The sequence below is a fragment of the Bubalus bubalis genome, chromosome 13, assembly GCF_019923935.1.
Source record: "Bubalus bubalis isolate 160015118507 breed Murrah chromosome 13, NDDB_SH_1, whole genome shotgun sequence".
Classification (NCBI taxonomy): domain Eukaryota; kingdom Metazoa; phylum Chordata; class Mammalia; order Artiodactyla; family Bovidae; genus Bubalus; species Bubalus bubalis.
In genome coordinates, this window is record NC_059169.1 from 48,357,485 (window position 1) to 48,370,022 (window position 12,538).

Consider the following 12,538-nt stretch of genomic DNA (forward strand, 5'->3'; position numbering starts at 1 on the left):
CATGCCAGGCCTCCCTGTCCATCACCAATTCCCAGAGTTCACTCAGACTCACGTCCATCAAGTCAGCGATGCCATCCAGCCATCTCATCCTCTGTCGTCCCCTTCTTCTCCTGTCCCCAATCCCTCCCAGCATCAGTCTTTTCCAATGAGTCAACTCTTCGCATGAGGTGGCCAAAGTACTGGAGTTTCAGCTTTAGCATCATTCCTTCCAAAGAAATCCCAGGGCTGGTCTCCTGCAGAATGGAATTGGTTATGTCAGGTCCATGAAACAAGGCAAACTGGAAGTGGTCAAACAAGAGATGGCAAGAGTGAATGTCGACATTCTAGGAATCAGTGAACTGAAATGGACTGGAATGGGTGAATTTAACTCAGATGACCATTATATCTACTACTGCGGGCAGGAATCCCTCAGAAGAAATGGAGTGGCCATCATGGTCAACAAAAGAGTCTGAAATGCAGTACTTGGATGCAATTTCAAAAAAGACAGAATGATCTCTGTTCGTTTCCAAGGCAAACCATTCAATATCACAGTATCCAAGCCTATGCCCCAACCAGTAACGCTGAAGAAGCTGAAGTTGAACGGTTCTATAAAGACCTACAAGACCTTTTAGAACTAACACCCAAAAAAGATGTCCTTTTCATTATAGGGGACTGGAATGCAAAAGTAGGAAGCCAAGAAACACCTGGAGTAACAGGCAAATTTGGCCTTGGAATACGGAATGAAGCAGGGCAAAGACTAATAAAGTTTTGCCAAGAAAATGCACTGGTCATAACAAACACCACTTCCAACAACACAAGAGAAGACTCTACACATGGACATCACCAGATGGTCAACACCGAAATCAGATTGATTATATCCTTTGCAGCCAAAGATGGAGAAGCTCTATACAGTCAGCAAAAACAAGACCAGGAGCTGACTGTGGCTCAGACCATGAACTCCTTATTGCCAAATTCAGACTTAAATTGAAGAAAGTAGGGAAAACCACTAGACCATTCAGATATGACCTAAATCAAATCCCTTATGATTATACATTGGAAGTGAGAAATAGATTTAAGGGCCTAGATCTGATAGCCACCATAATGAGGACCCTAAATTGATATTCTTGCTTCTGCATGCCAAATCTTGAAACCCCAAACACAATTTAAGACAGAGACTGGGTAAAACTCAGAAAACTCAACATAAAGCAGCACGGCTCAAAATGCAAGATAACCACTAAGCAGTAACACAAAGAATATACTACCGGCAAGCAGCAGAAATAGCAACTGCTCATAGCACCAACTGGTGTGAACATGGCCCAGATGGATTGCCACAAAACTTGGGTTCTGATGATAATGATGATACCACACACAAACTAAAAGACTGTATAAAGGTTAATTAGGCACATAATCAGGCTTGGTAGCGAGAGTAGGGTGGATCCCAAACAGGTGTGAAAGTAATTTGAAACAGCATTGTATGAAAATTGACTTGGATTTTATTAATAAAAGTAGGACAGGGAGTGAAAATTTCCCAAAGGTAGAGACTCATGGTTTGAATTCACAATGCTGCTAAAAAGAAGAAGCACCCAAATTTTCTTATCAGCTTGTCCAAATGAGGACAGAAAGGGAAAAAGGAAGAATGAAGAATAAAAGCTAGAAGGATCAAATATCAATAAGTGGAGTCACACTCTTTATTAACTCACATATTCAACTATCCCCCATTCAGCTTCTTCCACACAGAGATCACTGATATTTTTTTTTTCTGTCTCTGTAATTTTGTCTTTTCCAGAATATCATATTGTTAGAATCTTACAGTATGTAGTCTTTTCAGATGGGCTTCTCTCATTCAGTGCTACACAGTTTCCTCCATGTTTTTTCCTAGCTTGGAGACTCATTTCTTTTTATTGTTGAATCATTAGATCTCTTCTGAACACGTACCACATGTTTGTTTATCCAATAACCTATTGAAGGAAATTGTGGTTGTTTCCAATATTTGGTATTAGTGAAGCTTGCAGGGATTTCTCAGTGGCTCAGTGGTAAAGAATATACCTGCAATGCAGGAGACCTAGTTTCAATTCTTGGATTGCACAGATCCCTTGGAGAAGGGAATGGCAACCCACTCCAGTATTCTAGCCTGAAAAATCCCACAGACAGAGGAGCCTGGTGGCTTGCATTCCCAAAGGGTCACAGCATCGGACACAACTGAGCAACTGAACACACAACACACAGTGAAAATATAAACACTTGCGAATATGGTTTTGTGGAGACACTCTTTTAATTTAGTTGGGTGAATATTCAAGAGCACAAATCCCAAATTGTATGTTAAGATTATACCTACATTTGTGAGAACTTGCCAAACTATCTTTCACAGTGGCTGTATCATTTTGCATTTGCTTCAGTCATGTATGAGAATACTAAAACCAGTTTATATTCTCTTATCTTAATTAGCATAATCACTCATAGTTCTCTGTCTGTCATACAGACATTTTGAATCATTCTCCTTAATATCTATAGTTGTATATAAAGCTAGTAGTATATAAATGTGCATTCTTTAAAAATCTAAACTTCTTCAGGCATTTAAACAGTCTTCATTGGTAGAACACACATTCATCAATGACCATTATTATCATTCCATAGTACAGAGGTTTCGTATATTTATCATCATAATAAAACTTATAAAGTAGGTATGATAATGGAATAAAAACTTATGGATATTTAATGAGTTGTTTAACATCATACAGCTAATAAGTGATGTTCAAACTCAATGATATACAGCTTCAGAACTGATGCTTTTTTCACCTCATCTTACTTTTTTATAATAGTCACCCTCCTGGATTGAAGAATGTTAAAGTGGAGGAGAAATAAATTAGATGGAAAGTGTAACCACACACACAGGTAGAATTGATGTGTGTCTTCATCCAGTGTGTTAACTACAGCTATGCCTGAGGCAAGTTTCTTTCCCTGGGTTTTGTATGGGCTTCCTGTACAGAATCTTCTTCATTTTCTGTTCTACTTTAGGATGATAATGAAAGATTATCTCTTTATGATACCCATGTTTTATAAACTGCTATTTAACCTTTACTTTGGAGAACAAAGTTTACTGCAAATGTGGCAAGGACTTTTAATATTTTTCCACACAAGGAATAATGATATGATCACTGTCTATAGCGGCTTTATCTGGAAACATAATGTCCATGGATTAAATGCAATCAACAAAATGTATCATTTGTCATCCCTCTCATTTAAAGACTGGCACTGACAAAAAGCATTCAGTAGATTTCATTTATGAATCTATGTATCTATTGAAAGGAAAACCTGTGAAAACTTTTCCTATGACCCTGACACATGCTCTACTGTCCACTATAGTCCTTGCTTCCAGGTTACTTTATACAATGTCTGTTGTCATTTTTCAATGTTCTGTGGGTATTTGTATGTATTAGAGATAATGTCTGATGTTTCCATGTCACACAAAGAATTGGGAAGAAAATAGTTCTTTCTAGAAATAAAAAATTTCCCTCATATTTAATATGCATCCAAATATAGATTTTAAAATTTAACCTTATTTTATATTATTTCATTTTCTTCACATATTCTTTACTTTGTATCATTTATTATGCTATAATATTATATACTATACTATCTTCATTGAATATATACCTTCATATTTGCAAATATATTAATGTTATTGAGAGTCAGTGTTTATGCATTGGTTCATAGTAAAGCATTTAGAAAATAAGTAATGAGCTGTGTTTTCTAAGCTCCCTTATAATATATTATTTTATGTATGGATAGACTGATGGAAGTTCTTTAACTTCATTTTTTTTTAGAATTTGCAGGAACATGGACTAAAATTCAAGTTTCATTTTCTCATAACAACATTTTTTTTTCATAACAACATTTTTATTAGAACTTCTTACATGTGAAATATAATAGAGTATATACTCACATTCTGAACACAAATGTGTCTATTTATATGGTACTGGTGCTAATTACTGATTGCATTAAATTTAAGAAGCCTAGCCAAAACCTCTTTGTGTTTAATATACCTGTAGGAAATAATCAAGAATCAAAATCACTTCATTTTAAAATAATATTTCACACCTAATGCTGCAGTGATTTTTAATCAATATCTACTAATATTCAAAATAGATACAATGCATGTAAACAGTTTTTTGATCATTGTGTTATGCCTGTATCTAGGCATGATGATTTAGTTCAGAGGGAGATGTGTATTTCATTTTTACAATTTATTTTATATCATGCACAACTTCAAGATTCATGATTGCAAAACTAAATAGATAATGTATACAGATAATGTGTGTGTTTTCTCATGGTTTTTTCTGTTAGTTTGAAATTTAGAATAAATAGCTTCATATTTTAACTGAAGTATAGCTTTTCTTGCTGTGTTACTTTCAGATGTACGGCATAGTGATTCAGTATTTTTGCAGATTTTATTCCATTAGAATAGGCTATTACAAGACAATGAGTATAATTTCCTGTGTTATTCGGTATAGCCTCGTTTCTAATCTATTTTATATATATTGATAGTAATTTGTATCTGTTAATCCCATACCCATAGTTTGTCACCCTACTTCCTTCCCCTTGGTAACCACAAGGTTGCTTTTTATACCTGTGTTTGTTTCCATTTTGCATATAAATTTATTTGTTTTATTTTTTGGATTCCACTGCTACTGTTACTGCTGCTAAGTCGCTTTAGTCGTGTCCGACTCTGTGCAACCCCAGAGATGGCAGCCCACCAGGCTCCTCCATCCCTGGGATTCTCCAGGCAAGAACACTGGAGTGGGATAGCAAATAGTATTTGGTTATTGAATTATTGTCACAGTCTAAGAAGCTTATGCCAGTGGGAATTAGTCTTCAAGATTTGTAATTTTTAATCTAACTAGTAAAATGGTTTAAAAAATGTCTATTTATTATTATTATAAAAATATTTATTATATACTATGATACAGTGATAAAACATTTTACATTATAAAAGTTATTAATAATAAAAGTATAAATTAAAAGGAATGAGATAAAAGTATAACATACTTCGTTTTCTGTTATATAGATGTACTTGATTTTCCTATATAAAAAGCTTATTGAATTTAAATCTTTAGTTTATCGTGTGGCTTATTGCATTCTACATTTGACCATCAATTTTTCTATTTAATAATGGCAGCATGATTAAATATGCTTCATTTTTTAAATAGTTTTAGCATAAAACTTTGGACATTGAAGGTTTATTTTGTTCATTGTATTTAATGGTTAATATAAATAAAAAATAGATTTCACAGATAAGTAGATCCAAATGCTGTTGTTGCACAGTCGTGTCCAATTTTTGTGACCCTATGGACTGCAACATGCCAGCTTTCCCTGTCTTTCATTTTCTCCAGGAGTGCTTAACCTCACGCCGATTGAGCTGGTGATCCTATCCAATCATCTCATCCTCTGGCACTCACTTCTCCTCCTACCCTCAGTCTTTCCCAGCATCAGAATCTTTTCCAATCACAGTCTCTTCACATCAGGTGGGCAAAGTATTGGCACTTCAGCTTTAACATCAGTCCTTCCAATGAATACTCAGGGATGATTTCCTTAGGATTATTTGGTTTGATCTCCTAATTGTCCAAGGCACTCTGAAGAGTCTTCTCCAGGACCACAATTTGAAAGCATCAATTCTTTGTTGCTCAGCCTTTTTCTGCTCCAACTCTCACATCTGTACATGACTACTAGAAAAACCATTGCTTTGACCATATAGATCTTTGTCAGCAAAGTGATGTCTCTGTTTTTTAATATGCTGACAAGGTATATGGGAGCTTTCCTTCCAAGGAGAAAGTGTCTTTTAATTTCTTGGGTGCAGTCACCATCCACAGTGATTTTGGAGCCCAAGAAAATAAAATCTGTCACTCTTTCCACTTCTTGCCCATCTATTTGCCATAAAGTGATGGGACTGGATGCCATGATGTCTATTTTCTGAATGTTGAGTTTTAAGCCAGCTTTTTCACTGAACAGTATGAAAAGGCTGGGAGAAATATCAACAACCTCAGATGTGCAGATCAATGGAAGTACATTATTAGCTATGTTTTCTAAATAATGATGATTAGATTCCAAATCAATCTAACCATTATGAAAATATTTTTGTTAAAGTTTTGCTTGTACATTTTTATTCTCTTTAATTTTATTTGATTGGTAACCACAGCCATGAAATTAAAAGATGCTTACTCCTTGGAAGGAAAGTTATGACCAACCTAGATAGCATGTTCAAAAGCAAAGACATTACTTTGCCAACAAAGGTTCATCTAGTCAAGGTTATGGTTTTTCCTGTGGTCATGTATGGATGTGAGAGTTGGACTGTGAAGAAGGCTGAGCACCAAAGAATTGATGCTTTTGAACTGTGGTGTTGGAGAAGACTCTTGAAAGTCCCTTAGACTGCAAGGAAATCCAACCAGTCCATTCTGAAGGAGATCAGCCCTGGGATTTCTTTGGAAGGAATGATGCTGAAGCTGAAACTCCAGTACTTTGGCCACCTCATGCGAAGAGTTGACTCATTGGAAAGAACTCTGATGCTGCGAGGGATTGGGGGCAGGAGGAGAAGGGGACGACAGAGGATGAGATGGCTGGATGGCATCACTGACTTGATGGACGTGAGTCTGAGTGAACTCCTGGAGTTGGTGATGGACAGGGAGACCTGGCGTGCTGTGATTCATGGGGTCGCAAAGAGTAGGACACGACTGAGCGACTGATCTGATCTGATAATGCTTCTGTTGATTTTTATTTACAGCGTATATTTCCCTGAAGTATTTTTATATAAATTAGAAAATTCTTTGCATATAATTTTTAAATGTGAATATTAGAGGGCTTTTATAAATGACAGAAATATCATTGCAGATAACAAGGTAAAATAGGAAACTATTCTACATAACTCAAAGTTCTCTCTTCATAAAATGTACTTACTGAAACAAAAGCAAACCTATTATTTCTTCAATCATACTTAAAAACATCATGTGAATATTAAAGAAAAAGATAGACATGCATATTAAGTAACAAACCAAAAAAGTCAGTTTTTATGTTATAACTTTGCTGATAAATCATCCTAGAAAAAAATGTTCAACTTTGTTATTTTCTTGTGTCCTTGTGCTTATCGTTAATTTTGATTCATTGCCAAAAGTTATCAATATTTTGTGCTGATTTTGTGCATATTAGTTACATGCCAGATATGTAAATCCACATAAACAGAAATATACAAACTGTAATATGTGAAGAGTCAATGAATAAATGAAGACACAATTGCTGATGCCCCCAAAATGTAAGAAATTCTACCCTTTTCTGCTTACCATAAATGATACATCACCTTCATATGAGAGGACATGAGAGAACACCCATATCAATTCATGACTGAAATGTTAGTAAAGTTTAGTATCTTTGAAGCATCATGTGTGTGTGTGTGTGTGTGTGTGTGTGTGTTATATCACAGTGACCACTGTCATGTTTTGCTTTGGGGGTACATGCATCTAATCTTTTCTAGACTAGTTCAGACTACTGAATAAATGCATTATTTTAAAATTTCAAATATAGAATATAAGTTTTGAGTTACTACTAAAAACAACACAATTGTAAAATACTCAAGAATAATGAGTTTGACTCATTTTTATACTATCTCCCATTTTTCCTAAAAATATGTTAATATGCATTCACAAAGTAGGTTTATTTAATATTGATTGATAATTCAATCTAATAAATTGCTAAGGTATGAAACACTCAAATTGTAGATTTTGAGTTCTTTGCATACAGAATATATGTAATATAAATTGTTGAAGAGAGTCTTTGTTATGCATATATATTTTTAGGAATCTAAAATCTTATACAATAATCTACTTTTCCCAGAAGTACTTCCTTCAGAAATTGACTTAGAAGATTTTAAAAAATTCAAAATTGATCTTCTTTTCTTAAAAAAATAGCATTTCAAATAAGTACTCTTTGAATTTTGATATGGTTGCCAATGATAGATTTATCTTGATCTAGTAATCAATATATAATAGAAACCAATAATCAGCATTTTAAGCAATCTTTCTAGGATACTTTAAATCAGACCAAAGTTTAACAAACACTACTTCAAATGGTTTCAGTATCATTTCAGATCACAGTTAAGTATGTTACCCACTTTGTATGTGACAGAGTCGAAAGGAGCTCAAGTGCTGTAACTCCAGAATTTGTGCTCTTAAATCACTGTTATTATATCTCTTGACAGATTCAACCTAGCATTCTCATATCTCAATGATTTTCAAATGTTTTCTCTTAAATTATGCCAAATATTTCTTCTATCATAAGTTCCTTATCCAGAGCCAGTCTTTTCAATGAACAACCCAACACATTGCTGAAAGAAATTACATACTCAATTAAGAATATCTTTAAGCAATCAATGTGGGCAAGTTAAGCCCGGTCTAGGGTATGGCTTATTATCCTTGGTTAAATATTCTTAAAATAGTCTCTTATTTTATACCAGAGTTATATATATATATATATTATATATATATATATAAAAGTTTTAGTTTGCTGTGTGTGCTGAACAAGTCACTCCTAATGGTTTAGCATTCTGTGCCAGGAGTCTTTTGGAATTTTCCTTAGTTTCCAACAAAATGCAGAGTGAGCCTCTAGAGGATTTTGAGCAAATACTCCTCCTCTGAGTAGGGCAAAGGATGCTGGAGAGTTGAACCAGATGTGGACAATCAATGCACAAACCACTGTTGTTGATCATAGTTTTACTCTGGGGTGCTGACCTTGTCAACAATCAGCAAAGTTGATCCTTCCTGTTTCTACATCACTTGATGTGTCCTGCCCATCCAAGTTCTTTGTTCACCTAAAATTTAAGCTTTCCTTTAATTTATTCCATTGCATTATGTCATGTTGTTTTGCATTGTCTTATATTGTTTATATTATTCTTGGTGCTTTCTAAATTGCCAAATGCAGCAGTAGATTCAGACAAATTGATCTATGCTAATGTTCATAGCAAGTTGACTTCAGTTCAGTCAGTCAGTTGTGTCTGACTCTTTGGTACCCCATGGACTGCAGCATGCCAGGCCGCCCTGTCTATCACCAACTCCTGGAGCTTACTCAAACTCATTCACATAAAGTCAGTGATGTCATCCTACCATCTCATCCTCTGTTGTGCCCTTCTCCTCCAGCCTTCAATCCTCCCCAGTATCAGGGTCTTTTCAAATGAGTCAGTTCTTTGATTCAGGTGGCCAAAATATTGGAGCTTCAGATTCAGCATCAGTCCTTCCAATGAATATTCAGGACTGCTTTCCTTTAGGATGGACTGGTTGGATTTCCTTGCAATCCAAAGGATTCTCAAGAGTCTTCTCCAACACCACAATTCAAAAGTATGAATTCTTCTGCACTCACCTTTGTTTATAGTCCAACTCTCACATCCATACATGACTACTGGGTCTAGAAAAAACTCATGACAAATTATAAATGAATAACATACAAGGGAATAAATAAGTAAATGAGACATCTGGACTCTAATATTCATTTGCAACTTCTCAGGTAAGATGTATGCATCTAAGACATGGAAATTTGGGGAAAAAAAGTTTCTAATTATCTGGCACAGATTATTTGACAAATAAATCCGATAAATTGACAAAAGTTTGATGAAAGAATGGAGGATGTGAATAAGTCTGTTGAAAGAGTATTATAGAGATTCATGCTAGTATCTTCCTGAGTAATTTGATTTATGAAGTAATCACTTCCTCCTTACAATAGTATTTTCATATACTGGAAAACACTGAACTGAGTCTTCTAATAATGTTCTACAGTAGATATGTCATTTTATATTTAACTTATATTTACAGTTTTAATTTTAAGAATATAAACTAAAGAACCTCCTGTTTAAAATACAGTTAATAAAAAAAAGCATATAACTATTATGGGTCAGTCAGTTCAGCTCAGTAACTCAGTCATGTCCGAATCTTCACAACCCCATGAATCGCAGCACACCAGGCATCCCTGTCCATCAACAGCTCCTGGAGTTCACACAAACTCATGTCCATCGAGTCAGTGATGACATCCAGCCACCTCATCCTCTGTCGTCCCCTTTTCCTCCTGCCCCCAATCCCTCCCAGCATCAGAGTCTTTCCAATGAGTCAACTCTTCGCATGAGGTGGCCAAAGTATTGGAGTTTCAGCTTCAGCATCAGTCCTTCCAAAGAACACCCAGGACTGATCTCCTTTAGAATGGACTGGTTGGATCTCCTTGCAGTCCAAGGGACTCTCAAGAGTCTTCTCCAACACCACAGTTCAAAAGCATCAATTCTTTGGTGCTCAGCCTTCTTCACAGTCCAACTCGGACATCCATACATGACCACTGGAAAAACCATAGCCTTGACTAGACGGACCTTTGTTGACAAAGTAATATCCTTGCTTTTCAATATGCTATCTAGTTTGGTCATAACTTTCCTTCCAAGGAGTAAGCTTCTTTTAATTTCATGGCTGCAGTCACCATCTGCAGTGATTTTGGAGCCCCAAAAAATAAAGTCTGTTTCCACTGTTTCCCCATCTATTTCACATGAAGTGATGGGACCAGATGCCATGTTCTTCGTTTTCTGAATGTTGAGCCTTAAGCCAACTTTTTCACTCTCCTCTTTCACTTTCATCAAGAGGTTTTTAGTTCTTCTTCACTTTCTGCCATAAGCTTGGTGTCATCTGCATATCTGAGGTTATTGATATTTTTCCCTTCAATCTTTATTCCAGCTTGTGCTTCTTCTAGCCCAACATTTCTCATGATGTACTCTGCATATAAGTTAAACAAGCAGGGTGACAATATACGGCCTTGATGTAATCCTTTTCCTATTTGGAACCAGTCTGTTGTTCCATGTCCAGTTCTAACTGTTGCTTCATGACTTGCATATAGGTTTTTCAAGAGGCAGGTCAGGTAGTCTGGTATTCCCATCTCTTTCAGAATTTTCCATAGTTTATTGTGGTCCACACAGTCAAAGGTTTGGCATAGTCAATAAAGCAGAAATAGATGTTTTTCTGGAACTCTTTCACTTTTTCAATGATCCAGCAGACGTTGGCAATTTGATCTCTGGTTCCTCTGCCTTTTCTAAAACCAGCTTGAACATCTGGAAGTTCATGGTTCACATATAGCTGAAGCTTGGCTTGGAGAATTTTGAACATTACTTTACTACCCTGTGAGATGAGTGCAATTCTGTGGTAGTTTGAACATTCTTTGGCATTGCCTTTCTTTGGGATTGGAATGAAAACTGGCCTTTTCCAGTCCTGTGGCCACCGCTGAGTTTTCCAAATTTGCTGGCAGATTGAGTGCAGCATTTTCACAGCATCATCTATCAGGATTTGAAATAGCTTAACTGAAATTCCATCACCTCCACTAGCTTTGTTCATAGCGATGCTTTCTAAGGCCCACTTGTCTTCACATTCTAGGATGTATGGCTCTAGGTGAGTGATCACACCATCGTGATTGTCTTGGTCATGAAGATCTTTTTTGTTCAGTTCTTCTGTGTATTCTTGCCACCTCTTCTTAATATCTTCTGCTTCTATTAGGTCCATACATTTTCTGTCCTTTATTGAGCCCATCTTTGTATGAACTATTCCCTTGGTATCTCTAATTTTCTTGAAGATATCTCTAGTCTTTCCCACTCTGTTGTTTTCCTCTATTTTCTTGCATTGATCACTGAGGAAGACTTTCTTGTCTCTCCTTGCTATTCTTTGGAACTCTGAATTCAGATGCTTATATCTTTCCTTTTCTCCCTTTCTTTTTGCTTCTCTTCTTTCACAGCGATTTGTAAGTCTTCCTCTGACAGCCATTTTGCTTTTTTGCATTTCTTTTCTATGAGGATGGTGTTGATCCCTGTCTCCTGTACAGTGTCATGAACCTCCATCCATAGTTCATAAGGCACTCTATCAGATCTATTCCCTTAAATCTATTTCTCACTTCCACTCTATAATCATTAGGGATTTGATTTGGGCCATACCTGAATGGTCTAGTGGTTTTCCCTACTTTCTTCAATTTAAGTCTGAATTTGGCGATAAGGAGTTCATGATCTGAGCCACAGTCAGCTCCCAGTCTTGTTTTTGCTGACTGTATAGAGCTTCTCCATCTTTGGCTGCAAATAATATAATCAGTCTGATGTTGGTGTTGACCATCTGGTGATGTCCATGTGTAGAGTCTTTTCTTGTGTTGTTGGAAGTGGGTGTTTACTATGACCAGTGTGTTCTCTTGGCAAAACTCTCTTAGCCTTTGCCCTGCTTCATTCTGTACTCCAAGGTCAAATTTGTCTATTACTCCAGGTGTTTCTTGACTTCCTACTTTTGCATTCCAGTCCCCTATAATGAAAAGGACATCTTTTTTGGGTGTTAGTTCTAAAAGGTCTTGTAGGTCTTCATAGAACCATTCAACTTCAGCTTCTTCAGCATTAGTGGTTGGGGCATAGGCTTGGGTACTGTGATATTGAATGGTTTGCCTTGGAAACAAACAGAGATCATTCTGTTGTTTTTGAGATTGCATCCAAGTACTGCCCTTCGGACTCTTTTGTTGACCATAATGGCTA